A 14,914-nucleotide genomic window follows, 5' to 3' on the forward strand; every position below is an offset into this window, starting at 1 on the left:
ATTAGAGAAGAAATAAATGAAAAAGAAAATGAAGGAAGCAATAGTAACAATTAATAAAACATAAAGTTGTTTCTTTGAGAAGATAAACAAAATTAGCAAACCATTAGCCAGACTTATCAACAAAAATAGGGAGAAGACTTAAATCAATAAAGTTAGAATAAAAAAGGGAAGGATTACACTAGACAATGTAGAAATACAAAGTATCATAAATATGAGCAACTATATGCCAATAATGTGGACAACCTGGGATAAACTGAAAAATTCTTAGAAAAGCTCAACCTTCCAAAACTGAAACAGAAAGAAATAGGAGCTGTGAACAAGCCATTTACAAACACGGAAATAGAAAATGTGATGCAAAATCTCCAGAAAACAGAAGCTCAGGGTCATATAGCTTCACTGGTGAATTCTATCAAATGCTTCAGTTCAGTTCAGTTCAGTCGCTCAGTCATGTCTGGCTCTTTTCGACCCCATGAATCGCAGCATGCCAGGCCTCCCTGTCCATCACCAACTTCCGGAGTTTACTCAAACTCATGTCCATCGAGTCACTGATGCCATCCAGCCATCTTATCCTCTGTTGGCCCCTTCTCCTCCTGCCCCCAACCCCTCCCAGCATCAGGGTCTTTTCCAATGAGTCAACTCTTCACATGAGGTGATCAAAATACTGGAGTTTCAGCTTCAGCATCAGTCCTTCCAATGAACACCCAGGACTGATCTCCTTCAGGATGGACTGGTTGGATCTCCTTGCAGTCCAAGGGACTCTCAAGAGTCTTCTCCAACACCACAGTTCAAAAGCATGAATTTTTCAGTGCTCAGCTTTCTTCAAAGTCCAACTCTCACATCCATAATGACCACTGGAAAAATCATAGCCTTGACCAGACGGACCTTTGTTGGCAAAGTAATGTCTCTGCTTTTTAATATGCTGTCTAGGTTGGTCATAACTTTCCTGCCAAGGAGTAAGCGTCTTTTAAATTCATGGCTACAGTCACTATCTACAGTGATTTTGGAGCCCAAAAAAATCAAGTTTGACACTGCTTCCACTGTCTTCCCATCTCTTTCCATGAGGTGATGGGACCAGATGCCATGATCTTAGTTTTCTGAATGTTGAGCTTTAAGCCAACTTTTTCACTCCCCTCTTTCACTTTCATCAAGAGGCTTTTTAGTTCCTCTTCACTTTCTGCCATAAGGGTGGTGTCATCTGCATATCTAAGGTTATTGATATTTCTCCTGGCAATCTTGATTCCAGCTTGTGTTTCTTCTAGCCCAGCATTTCTCATGATGTGCTCTGCATAGAAGTTAAATAAGCAGGGTGGTGATATACAGCCTTGATGTACTCCTTTTCCTATCTGGAACCAGTCTGTCAAATGCTTAGAAAGGAGTTAATGCTTATTCTTCTGAAAGTCTTTCAAAAAATTGTAGAGGAAGGAGCCCTTCCAAAGTCATTCTGTGAACAAAACTAGAAAGATATATTGCAATAAAAGAAACATACAGGCCAGTATCACTGATGAACCAGATGCAAATTTGTCAAAGAAAGAAAGAAAGAAAAAACACCTAGCAAACAGAAATTAACAACACATTAAAAATATAATATACCATGATCAAGTCACATTTATCCCAGGGATGCAAATGTTCTTTAGTATACAGGAATTAATAATTGTGAAATAACATACTAACACCTGAAAAATAAAAACCATGTGGTAATCTCAATAAATCCAAAAAGAGCTCTTGACAAATTCCCACATCCATTTATAATAAAACCTCTTCAATAAATGGACATGGAAGGAATTTATCTTAACATAATAAAGGGCATGTATGACAAACCCACAATAAGCATTGTTCTGAAACAAGGAAAAGAAAGCAATTTCTCTAAGATAAGCAACAAGACAAGAGGACCCACTCTCACCACAATTACTCAACATAGTTTTGGAAGTCCCAGCTATGTAAATCAGAGAAGAAACAGAGATAAAAGGGATTGGGTTTGAAAAAGAAGTAATATTCTCACTGCTTGCAGATGACATGATATAATGCATAGAAAACTCTAAAGATACTATCAGAAAATTGCAAGAGCTAATCTGTAAATTTATTATAGTCACAGGTTACAAAATCAATACAGAGAAATTGCTTGCATTTCTATACACCAACATAAAAAATCAGAAATGTAAATTACATAACCAATTATATTTACCTTTGCAACAAAAAGATTAAAATACCAGGAATAAAACTACCTACACAGACAAGGGTGCTATACAGAAAGCTGTAAGAAACTGATGAAAGAAACCAAAGATATAAATAGATGGAGACATACTCCACGTTCTTGGGTAGGAAGAATCAATATTGTAAAAAATACTATACTACCAAATGAAATCTATAGATTCAATGAAATCCATATCAAATTACCAATAGCATTTTTCACAAAACTAGAAAAACAGCAACAAAAATCACAGTTCTTATTGTGATTGAAATCGACCCTGACTATTCGAAGTAATCTTGGAAAAGAAGAATGGAGCTGGAGGAATAAACCTCCCTGACTTCGGACTATACTGCAAAACTATAGTCATCAAGACAGCATGATACTAACACAAAAAGAGAAATAAGAACGCCTACTTTTGACAAAGGATGCAAGAATATACAATAGAGAAAAGATAGTCTATTTAACAAGTAGTGCTCTGTAAACTGAACAGCTACAGGTAAAAGAATGAAATCAGAACAATTCCCAACACAATACACAATGGAAAACTCAAAATGGATTAAAGACCTAAATGTAAGACCAGAAAGTATAAAACTCTAAGAGGAAAATGTAGGCAGAACACTCTATAATATAAATCACACCAAGATCCTCTATGACTCACCTACTAGAGTAATGGAAATAAAAACAAAAGTTAACAAGCAGGACCTAATTTAACTTAAAACTTTGCACAGCAAAGGAAAGTATAAACAAGGTGAAAGGACAGCCCTCAGAACAGAAGGAAATGACAGCAAGTGAAACAACTGATAAATGATTGATTTCCAAAATATACAGGTAGCTTATGAAGTTCATACCAGAAAAACAAACAACCCAATTAAAAAGCGGGCAAAAGATCTAAACACACATTTCTCCAAAGAAGACATAAAGATGGCTAATAAACATAAGATTCTCTCAATATTGCTCATTATTAGATAAATGCAAATCATAGACCACAATGAAATACTACCTCACACCGGTCAGAATGACCATCATAAAAAAATCTTCAAACAATAAATGCTGGAGAAGGTGTGAAGAAAAGGGAATGTTTTGGACTGTTGGTGGAAATGTAATTGATTTAATCACTATGGAAAATATTATAGGGATTCCTTGAAAATTACGAATAAATCTACCACATGACCCAACAATCCCACTACTGGACATTGACCCTGTGAAAAGTGTAATTCAAAATAACCCTATATGCAAAACAGAAAAAGAGACTCAGATGTATAGAACAGACTTGTGGACTCTGGGAGAAGGCAAGGGTGGGATGTTTCAAGAGAACAGCATCGAAACATTTATATTATCTAGGGTGAAACAGATCACCAGCCCAGGTTGGGTGCATGAGACAAGTGCTCGGGCCTGGTGCACTGGGAAGACCCAGAGGGATCGGGTGGAGAGGGAGGTGGGAGGGGGGACCGGGATGGGGAATACATGTAAATCCATGGCTAATTCATTTCAATGTATGACAAAAACCACTGCAATGATGTAAAGTAATTAGCCTCCAACTAATAAAAATAAATGGAAAATAAAAGAATAAAATATCAAAACTAAAAAAATAAAAAACTATTAAAAAAAAAAGAAAATATATTAATTAGATTTATTTTTCAGCAAGTGTGCTGAATCTACATTAGTAGATTTTCCACTCTGGTCAGATTTCCCCCAGTATTTCCAATAATCAACAAAATGCAAATAGTGTGTATTTAGTATCCCTAGTCTTAATAGTTTTATTCAGATTTGACTATCATTATTTGAGGATATAAATATGAATCACTTTATCATCATTTCTTCTAGATTCAAATTTCATAGAAGTTTGAAGTAGGAAAGGGTAATACTGCAAAAAGATTTCCGGATTCTCTTCAATACTATTTCTCTTTTAAATCATGGTGTTTTCCAAGTAACCATGTTATTCTTCCAATTCCCTGTTATTTCAGTACTAGAAATTCTTTTCTCTTATGATCTTTTCTCCCACCATACCTCAGCCTCTCACTTCCATGGTCATTACTGAGACCTTGATTTCCAGTAATTCAACACACACTCCATAATGTCAATATTATGTGTTCCATTCTCTGACCAACTTTTTTTTTTTTTTTTTTTATCTTTTTGATTTTAACTTTCAGGTGCCCTGAATCCATCAATCCTTCCATGTCATCTGGACCACTGATATGACCATGTTTTGATCTTCTAAACTTCTTCAAATGTGGATTCCACTATTACTTTATATTTCATTTGCAATCACTATAATCCCTCCTTTCTAAAAACCTTGACATCACCTGTCCATCTCCTGGTCTGTAGTAGAACCATGGTGATGGTTAGATGTAACTCACCATTTTTGCACTACCCTCATTTAGCTGAGTGAGCAACAACAGGACTTTGCTGCTGGTAGGCAGTTATGTTTTAAGCTCCTTACTCATTTGTTCACTCCTTCAGATGACTATTTTACATGGTTTTCTTTTTCCTGAAACCTCCAATATATCTCAGCTGATCTGCCTCCTCAAGTGATGGCATTACTATATACATAACTGAAGAAAATTAATTTGAAGAAATCCCCTAGAAATCACCACAATTCATTCATCCACCTCACATCTTCATTCAGAAGTTTTATCTTCCTTTCTCCTATCTAAAGACAGTTCTCTATTTATAAATAGGATCCTGTCTCTTGTCACCTACTTGATGATATCTGTCTATAATCCTTCCCTCTTTCCTACATCATGCCATTTAAATTTTCTATTAATACACTAACTTTCCCATCAGCATAGAAATAACTCTTTATTTCTCCCACTTTGCAGTCTGGTTTTTGCTTCTTTCTCCATCAATTACTACCCTATTCCTTTATTCCCCTTTAGGTAAACCATTTCAAAAGAGTTGCCTTAGTTCACTTGTTACAAACCACAGCATTGAATCCTTTAGCTAAAGGCACTTATGTCTACCATGATGCTGAACATACCTTCAATTTTCAGTGCTTAGCTTTGGTCACCAAGATTTGACACAATTGATTCCTTATCCCCATTTTGCAATTTCTTTTCTTGACTTTTATGACACCATAACCTTGGTTTCCCTCCTACTTCACTGGCTACCTATTCTCAATCTTTCCTGATAGTTCTTATTTCCCTCCCAAATGTCTTCAATTTAAAATGTCCCAGGAATCAGATTTTGACTCTCTCTCTCTTTTTTTTTCAATAGCTATAACATTTTGCAATCTTATGCATTCTTTTGATTTTTATTATCTGTTAAATTTCTAGCTCAGAACCCTTTCATGAACTCCAGACTCATAAGTATATTACATTGCCTGTTTGGCATTTCCACCTGGATGACTAATAGAAATTTCAATCTTTAAAAGTCTAAAATTGAATATCTTGTCTTCCCCACCCCACCCAAGCATACTGTTCCCACAGCCTGCCTTTCTTAATCAATGACAATTGCACCAATACAGCTGTTAGACCAAAAAGAAAAAAAAAGAAAATCACAGAATCATGCTTGAAATCGCTTATTCCCCTATATCAGAGAATCCCATGGTCTCTACTTTCAAAGTATATTCAGAATCTTACTAATTCTTCCCAATTCCCCCATTCCAGTATCTCTGTGATTGGAGCAACCAACATTTCTAACCTGGATGTCTGCAATAACCTCCTAACAGATTTCCCAACTTCTAGCCTTGACACCTGAGAATTCACCCCTTTATATAATCTCTTCTTAATCCATTTAAAATGCAATTCTGATCACATTACTACTCTGTCCAAAACTGCCCAGTGATTCTCACTTCACAAAAGCAAAACCTGAAAGACACTATAATGTGCTACTTGACTTCCCCCAGTTACATCTCTTAACACAGTCCTGATGGTTTCTATTCGGCTCACTCTACTTCAACACAGTAGCCTTCTTTCTATGTGGTTGAAGTAGAGTGACCAGGAACTTTGTTGTAGGCAATATATACCACAAACCTTCTGTCCCAAATGCTTTTCCTGAAAATATCTGCATGGTTCACATTTGAGTTTACACAAACATTACCATGTCACTAGTACTCCTTTAACCTGTGCATTTAAAATCCCAATGTGTATAATCTCTGTTCTTCTCAATCCCCTTGCCCTTCTCTATATGTTTGCCCTTGTATCCTTTATCACATTCTAACTTATTATTCGCCTTTAAATTATGCCTTTTGTGTAATTTCTATTTTCACTATTAAATGTTAGCAGGAAAACAGCAATAATTTATTTATTAATGTATCCCAAGGACACATGTTTCTTGAATCAGAAGTACTTATTTCAACTAAATGAAATAAAAAGACCTAAGTTCCAGAAAAGCATCAAGAGGTTTTTTAGTTCTTCTTCACTTTCTGCCATAAGGGTGGTGTCATCTGCATATCTGAGGTTATTGGTATTTCTCCTGGCAATCTTGATTCCAGCTTGTGTTTCTTCCAGCCAGGCATTTCTCATGATGTACTCTACATATAAGTTAAATAAGCAGGGTGACAATATGCAACCTTGATGTACTCCTTTTCCTATTTAGAACCAAGCTGTTGTTCCATGTCCAGTTCTAACTGTTGCTTCCTGACCTGCACACAGATTTCTCAAAAGGCAGGTTAAGTGGTCTGATATTCCCGTCTCTCAGAATTTTCCACAGTTTATTGTGATCCACACACTAAAACATTTTGGCATAGTAATAAAGCAGAAATAGATGTTTTTCTGGGATTCTCTCGCTTTTTCGATGATCCAGCAGATGTTGACAATTTGATCTTTGGTTCCCCTTGCGAACTATAAGTTGTTGTTTTTTTTTTTTTCCATGTCCGTAACTCATTTCTGTTTTCGAAATAGGTTCATTATTTTACATTTTTTTTAAAGATTCCAAACTTGAGTTTTTAAACAGACATGATACTTGACCTATATTAGTCTTTCTTTTTCTGATTTTGTCTGATTTCACTCAGTATAACAATTACTAGGTCTATCCATGTCACTGCAAATAGTACTATTTTGTTCTTTTAATGGCTGAGTAATATTCCATCATGTATATATGTATATATGTATATATATATATATATATATATATATATATATAACACATATTCTTTATCAACTGTCTGTTGATGGACACTGATTTTGTTTCCATGTCATGGCTATTGTAAGTAGGACTGAAATAAATTTGAGATGCTTGTGTCTTTTTGAAGTATGGATTTCTCCAGATATACGCCCCAGAGAGGGATTGCTGTATCATATATTACCTCTATTTTTAGTTTGCTTGCTTGTTTGTTTTTATTAAATCTTCATACTGTTCTCCACAATGGCTGTACCAGTGTATGTTTCTAACAACAGTGTAAGTGTGTTCCCTTTTCTCCACATTCTCTCCAGCATTCGTTTGTAGATTATTTATGAAAGCCATTCTAGTTGGTGTGAGATGATACATCATTATACTTTTGTTTTGATTTGGATTTTTCTTATAGTCATGTTAAGAATATTTTGATTGCCTCCTGGGCATCTGTATATCTTCTTTAGAGGAATGTTTATTTAGATCTACCCATTAAAAAAAAATTGAGCTGCATAAATAATTTGTATATTTTAGAGACTAATCCTTTGATCACTTCATTTTCAAATATTTCTCCTATTCTGTGTATTTTCTTTTCATTTTTGGGGTGGATTCTTTTGCTATGCAAAAGGTTTTAAACTTAATTAGGTTTCATTTGTTTTTATTTTCACTTTTCTAGAAAGTGAATCAAAGAAGATCTTGCTGGAATATATGTCAGAGAAAGTTCTGTCTATGTTTTCCTCTAATAGTTTTATTATATCTGGCCTTACACTTAGCTCTTTAACCCATTTTGAGTTTACTTTTGTGCATCATGTTAGGAAATGTTCTAATTCCATTCTTTAATATGTGGCTGTCTTGTTTTTCCTAGAAACTCTTATTGAAGAAGCTATCTTTTCTACATTGTATATTCCTGCCTTCTTTGTCATAGATAGGTGCAGGAGCTTATCTTTGGATTATCTAACCTGTTCTACTGATTTATATTTCTGTTTTTGTGCCAGTACCATAATGTTTTGATGATTTCAACTCTGTAATATAGCCAGAAGTCAAGGAATCTGAGTCCCTCCAGCTCCATTTTCCTTTCTCAAGATTGATTTGGATATTCAGGATCTCTTGTGTTTTCATTCAAATTATAAAGATTTTGCTCTAATTTGTGAAAAATTCCCATGGTAATTTGATAAGGATGGTATTGAATTTGTAGATTATTTTGGATTATATAGTCATTTTGACAATATTAATTCTTCCAGTCCAAGAACATGGCCTCTCTCTTCATCTGTTTATATCATTGTTGATTTCTTTCATCATTATCTTTAAGTTTTCTGAGATCAGATTCTTTTTCTTCTTTATATAGCTTAGGTTCTGAGTATTCTTTTTGATGTGATGGTAAATGGGATTGTCTCCTTAATTTCTCTTTCTGATCTTTCATTTACAGTGTATAAGAATGCAAGTTATTTCTCTATGTTAATTTTGTATCCTGCAACATTACCAAATTAATTGATGAGCTCTAGTAATTTTCTGGTAGCCTATTTAAAAAATTCTATATATAATATCATGTCATATGCAGTTTTACTTTTTCTTTCCCAATTTGGGTACTTTTATTTCTTTTTTGTCACTGATGACATGACTATGACTCTCAAACAATGTTGAATAAAAGTGCTATGAGTGGACATCCTTGGATTGTTCCTGATCTTAGGGTCTTATGATTCTTTGAATTTCTGTAGTATTCATTGCAACTTCTCCTTTTTTATTTTTAATTTTACTGATTTGAGTGATCTATCTTATTTTCTTGACAAGTCTAGCTAAAGTCTTTCCATTCTTGTTTATCTTCTCAAAGAACTAACTTTTAGTTGCATTGATCTTTGTTACTGCTTTTTTTTCTTTTTTTTCAGTTCTAGTCTGATATGATTCCTTTCCCTCTACTAATTTTAACTTTTGTTTGTTCTTATTTTTCTGGTTGCTTCAGGTGTAAGGTATAGGGTTGTTTCTTTGATTCCACACCCCCCCCCCCCCCCGCCGGAGGTGAGATTATATGGGTAAAATCTTCTCTCTTAGAACAATTTTCCTGTATCCTATAGACTTTGGATCACTGTGTTTGTTTGTTTGCCAGTTTGTTTTGCCTCTAGGTAGTTTTTTATTTTCTCTTTGATTTCTTCAGTGATCCATTGGCTGTTTAGTAACATATTGTGCAGTCTCCATGTGTTTGTGTGTTTTACAGTTTTTAAAAATTGATTTCTAATCTCATATCATTTTGGGCAGAAAATATACAATTTCAATTTTCTTAAATATAGGATGGCTTTATTTGTGACCTAAAATGTGATCTATCCTAGAAAATGCTCCATGTGCACTTGAAAAGAAAATATATTCTGCTGCTTTCAAATGGAATATATCATAGAGGTCAACTAATTATCTCTCATCTAATGTTTCATTTAAGGCTTATTTCCTTTTATTTTTGCCTAGATGATCAGTCCACCATATGGGTGTTGTTGTTGTTGTTCAGTCATCTAGTCATATCTGTCTCTCTGTGATTCCATGGTTTGCTGTATGCCAGGCCTCCCTGTCCCTTACCATCTCCCAGAGCTTGCCCAAGTTCATGGCCATTTTATCAGTGATACAATCCAGTTATCTAATCCTCTGACACCCTCTTCCCATTCTGCCTTCAATCTTTCCCAGCATCAGGGACTTTTCCAATGAATTGGATGTCTGCATCAGATGAACAAAATACTGGAACTTCAGCTTTAGCATCAGTCCTTCCAATGAGCATTCAGGGTTGATTTCATTTAAGATTGAGTGGTTTGATCTTTTTGCTGTTCAAGGGACTCTAGGATTCTTTTCCAATTTGCAGTGGAAGTGATGAATAGATTCAAGGGATTAGGTCTAGTAAACAGTGTGCCTGAAAAACTATGGACGGAGTTGCATAATATTGTACAGGAGGCAGAGAAATAGAGCCATCCCATTGGAAAAGAAAAGCAAGAAGGCAAAGTGGTTATTTGAGGAGGCTTTATGAATAGCTGAATAAAGAAAATTAAAAAAAAAAAAAAAACTATGGGAGAAGGGAAAGGTACACCTAACTAAATGTAGAGTTCCAAAGAATAGCAAGAAGAGACAAGAATGCCTTCTTCAACAAACAAGACATAAAAGTAGAGGAAACCAACAGAAGGGGAAAGACTAGAGATCTCTTCAGAAAAATTGGAAATATCAAGGGAGTATTTCACTATCAGCTGCTGTGTCTGTGCCACCTATCCCTGTGGGGGCGAAGGTGAGAGGCCTCAGAGTGACCAGCCCCTCTCTTGGTACACTAGCATGGAGGCTGCAAGATTGAGAAAACAGTATGGCAGGTTTGTCTGTGTCTTTAGCTTATACACTGAGCACATCATGAGAAATGCTGGACTGAATGAGTCACAAGCTGGAATTAAGAAACACAGGAGAAACAACAACCTCAGATATGCAGATGATAGCACTCTAATGGCAGAAAGCAAAAAGGAACAAAAGAACCTCTTGGTGAGGGTGAAAGAGGAGAGTGAAAAAGCCGGTTTAAAAATAAATATTAAAATAAACTATGATCATGGCATCTGGCCCCATTACTTCATGGCAAAGAAAAGGGGAAAATGTGGAAGCAGTGACAGATTTCCTGTCCTGGCCCAGTCGGTCACTGTGTCCATGTCACCTATCCCTGTGGGAGCGAAGTTGAGATTGTTTCTGCCTACCTCAAAGCAACAAACTTGTGTCCCTAGCCCCACTCTCCATACACCAGTATGGGGGCTGCAAGAGGGGATGCCCCCTCAGTTCTCCAAGTGGCACTGCACCCCTCCTGGACAAAGCCTGGGGCTTTGGTGTCCTCCCAGGGGGCAGAATGAGTCAGTTGCCTGCTGATAGCCTCCCCCCTTCCTCACTTTTTGCAGGAGGCCTGGCATTCATGGCTCCTTGAGTTCTCTTGGGTCTTCCCTGGTGACACAGATAGTAAAGAATCAGTCTGCAATGTAGGAGACCCAGGTTTGATCCTTGGGTTGGGAAGATACCCTGGAGAAGAGAATGGTAACCCAATTCAGTATTCTTGCCTGGAGAATTCCATGGAGAGAGGAGCCTGGTTGCTACAGTCCATGCAGTCACAAAGAGTGGGGCTCCACTGAGTGACTAGCACTTTCAATTTCATCCCTATATAGTCTACATGGATTTAATATTTTTATTTATTTATTTATTTATTTATTGCAGTGATGGTAGACTGCACAAGACATTAAGAAGGGCCTCTCATTAGCTCTGTGGTTTTCACTGCCCTGTCAGAGGTGGGATCTGTTCCATATGTGTTGAAGTAAAAGGCCAAGTATCTGTTTCTTAGTTATTTCTGATATGTGGTGAGAGTCAGGTGGGACTGGAGCACTCCCAGTGAGAGGGAAGCCACTGAGCTGTGGAACTCAGCTCACACCAAAGATGTATGAGAAGGTGCTCTGGGAAGCAGAGCGCCTGGGAGTTGCTCTGTTGTATCACCTGTTCCCATTATACAAACTCTCAGATTACACCATTGTTGGCACTGCCCTTGGTCCCATCTTCACTGTGGATATACTGGCAAAGGGCCTTGTTGCATTTTTGATATTGTAACACCAAGCCACCAGCAAAAATTCACCAAAGTAAGATCCCAGGATTGCAGTAATGGACCTGGACCTGCTGTGAGTGCTATGAGAACAGCTAAGACTGTAGCCTGGGTTACCACTCACATGATTGTGCCCATAAAGTTTCAGTTTAGTTCAGTCACAGAATCATGTCAGACTCTTTGTGACCCCATGGACTGCAGCACATCAAGTTTCCCTGTCCATCACCAAATCCCGGAGCTTACTCAAACTCATGCACATCGAGTCAGTGATGCCATCCAACCATCTCATCCTCTGTTGTCCCCTTCTCCTTCTGCCTTCAATCTTCCACAGCATCAGGGTCTTTTCCAGTGAGTCAGTTCATCGCATCAGGTGGCCAAAGTATTGAAGTTTCAACTTCATCATCAGTCCTTCCAATGAATATTCGGGGCTGCTTTCCTTTAGAATGGACTGGTTGGATCTCCTTGCAGTCCAAGGGACTCTCAAGAGTCTTCTCCAACACAACAGTTCAAAAGCATCAATTCTCCTGCACTCAGTTTTCTTTATAGTCCAACTCTCACATCCATACATGACTACTGGAAAAATTATAAATTTGACTAGACAGACATTTGTTGGCTAAGTGATGTATCTCCTTTTTAATATGCTATCTAGGTTGGTCATAGTTTTTCTTCAAAGGATCAAGCCTCTTTTAATTTCATGGCTGCAGTCACCATCTGCAGTGATTTTGGAGCCCCCCCCCCCCATATATAAATAAATAAAGTCTGTCACTGTTTCCATTGTTTCCCCATCTACTTGCCATGAAGTGATGTGACCAGATACCATGATCTCAGTTTTCTGAATGTTGAGTTTTAAGCCAACCTTTTCACTCACCTTTCACTTTCCAGAGGCCCTTTTGTTCATCTTCGCTTTCTGCCACAGGGTTGGTGTCATCTACATATCTGGGGCTATTTCTATTTCTCTTAGCAATCTTGATTCCAGTTTGTGCTTCATCCAGCTTGGCATTTTGCATGATGTACTCTGCATATAAGTTGAACAAGCAGGGTGATAATATACAGCCTTGATATACTCCTTTCCTGATTTGGAACCAGTCTTTTGTTTCATGTCCAATTCTAACTGTTGCTTCTTGACCTGCATATAGATTTCTCAGGGGACAGGTCAGGTGTCCTAGCATTCCCATCTCTTTAAGAATTTTCCACAGTTTTCTTTTGGAAAGTCAAATGTTTTGGCATAGTCAATAAAGTGAAAGTAGATGTTTTTCTGGAACTCTCTTGCTTTTTGATGATCCAGCCCATAAATTTTACAGCTGCTAAATCTAGGTCAGCCTCAGCCATACAAGAACTCATCTTTTCGGAAGTTCTATAGGCACTGAGTCTGCAAAGCCAGATTTGAGGGTGTCAATTTGACCATCTGCAAAGAGAAATATCATTCTTCCTTATTTCCATGGCCTCATGGGCCTCAGTTTTGTTTTCAGTCCCACCTTTGTGTGTGGGTTACCCACAGAGGTCTGCTCCCAAGGCTGTCCTGGAGCACATGTGTCTGCCCTGTGATGAAGGGGCATAGAGATATTTATAGCCACTTTATTCATAATTACTAAAACATGGAGCAAGCAAAGATATGGTTGGATGGCATCACCAATTCAATGGACATGAGTTTGAGAAAACTCCAGGAGATAGTGAAGGACATGGCATGTCTTTGGCATGCTGCAGTCCAAGTGGTCACAAAGAGGTGGACACAACTGAACAACCACATTTTTTTTTCTTCTATGTTTTATTAGATTGTGTCTTTCAAAAATCAGTCCATTTCTAACATGTGAACATATGTTGTTCATAATACTCCTTTACTGTTTTGTCCATGTGAAGTGTAATGATAGACCACTTTAACTTCTCATATTAATAATCATGTCTTCTCTCATCTTGGTTAGTTAGAATAGGCTTACAATTTTACAGATCTTTTTAGAGAACCATTTTTTCTATGATTTTTAAATTAATTTATAATTCTTAATTTCATTGATTTCTCCTCTAATTACTATTATTTATCTTGCCTCCTGTAGATTGAATTTGATCTTCTTTTAGTCTGTAAATTTTGCAATCTGAGAAGGAAGGAGAGTAGATTATCTTGTGATTTCTTGATTCAGCTATTTTGCTCACATAAATTAGAGAAATATCAAGGTAGATGGGCATGTTCAAGTTGTCCAAAAGGAAATAAATAAATAAATAAATAAATAAGTTTTATGGTTTTACTAAAACTAAACAGAGACAATTAATTTGACTAGTTGAAAGTTCCCATTATATATGATTATATTTATTCAAATGAATACATTATTTTGTTAAATATATGAACTTAGTGCTGGAGAACAAGGATAGCAAATCTGATTCAATCCTTTGCTCTTAAATAAAAATCCACTTCCTCTTAACTAACAGTGTAATGGGGGCTTCCCTGGTGGCTTAGCTGGTGAAGAATCTGCCTGCAATGGAGGAGACCTGGGTTCGATCCCTGGGTTGAAACGATTCCCTGGAGAGGGGAATGGCTACCCAGTCCAGCATTCTGGCCTGGAGAATTCCAAGAACTCTGTAGTCCATGGGGTCACCAAGAGTCAGACACAACTGAGTGGCTTTCACTTTCATGTCTCAGTGGCAAAGAATCCGCCTGCCAATGCAGGAGACACAGGTTCAATACTGGGTCTGAGAAGACTCTCCATACTGTTGAAAAATTAATTATGTGAACCACAAGTGTTGAGCCTGTGCTCTAGAGCCTGGAAACCACAACTATGGAGCCCTGATACCAAGATTGAAGCTGCTGTGCCCTAGAGCCTGTGCTCTGCAATAAGAGAAGCCATAGCGATGAGAAGCCTGCACACTGCAATGAAGAACAGCCCCCACGCACTGCAACTAGAACAAAGCCTGGTTCAGTGAGGATCCAGCATAGACAAAAATAAATGAATAAATAAAAATTTTAAAAATAATATAATAAGAACGTCTAGCATTGATCAAATAACATAAAAATACTCATAAAATTACTGTGTTGAATCTTTCCAGTGGTTTACTATCAGTGGCTAACACAGTGTGAAGTACATAGAAAGTACTCAATAAATATAGGCTGA

The sequence above is a fragment of the Odocoileus virginianus genome, chromosome 8, assembly GCF_023699985.2.
Source record: "Odocoileus virginianus isolate 20LAN1187 ecotype Illinois chromosome 8, Ovbor_1.2, whole genome shotgun sequence".
Taxonomy (NCBI): domain Eukaryota; kingdom Metazoa; phylum Chordata; class Mammalia; order Artiodactyla; family Cervidae; genus Odocoileus; species Odocoileus virginianus.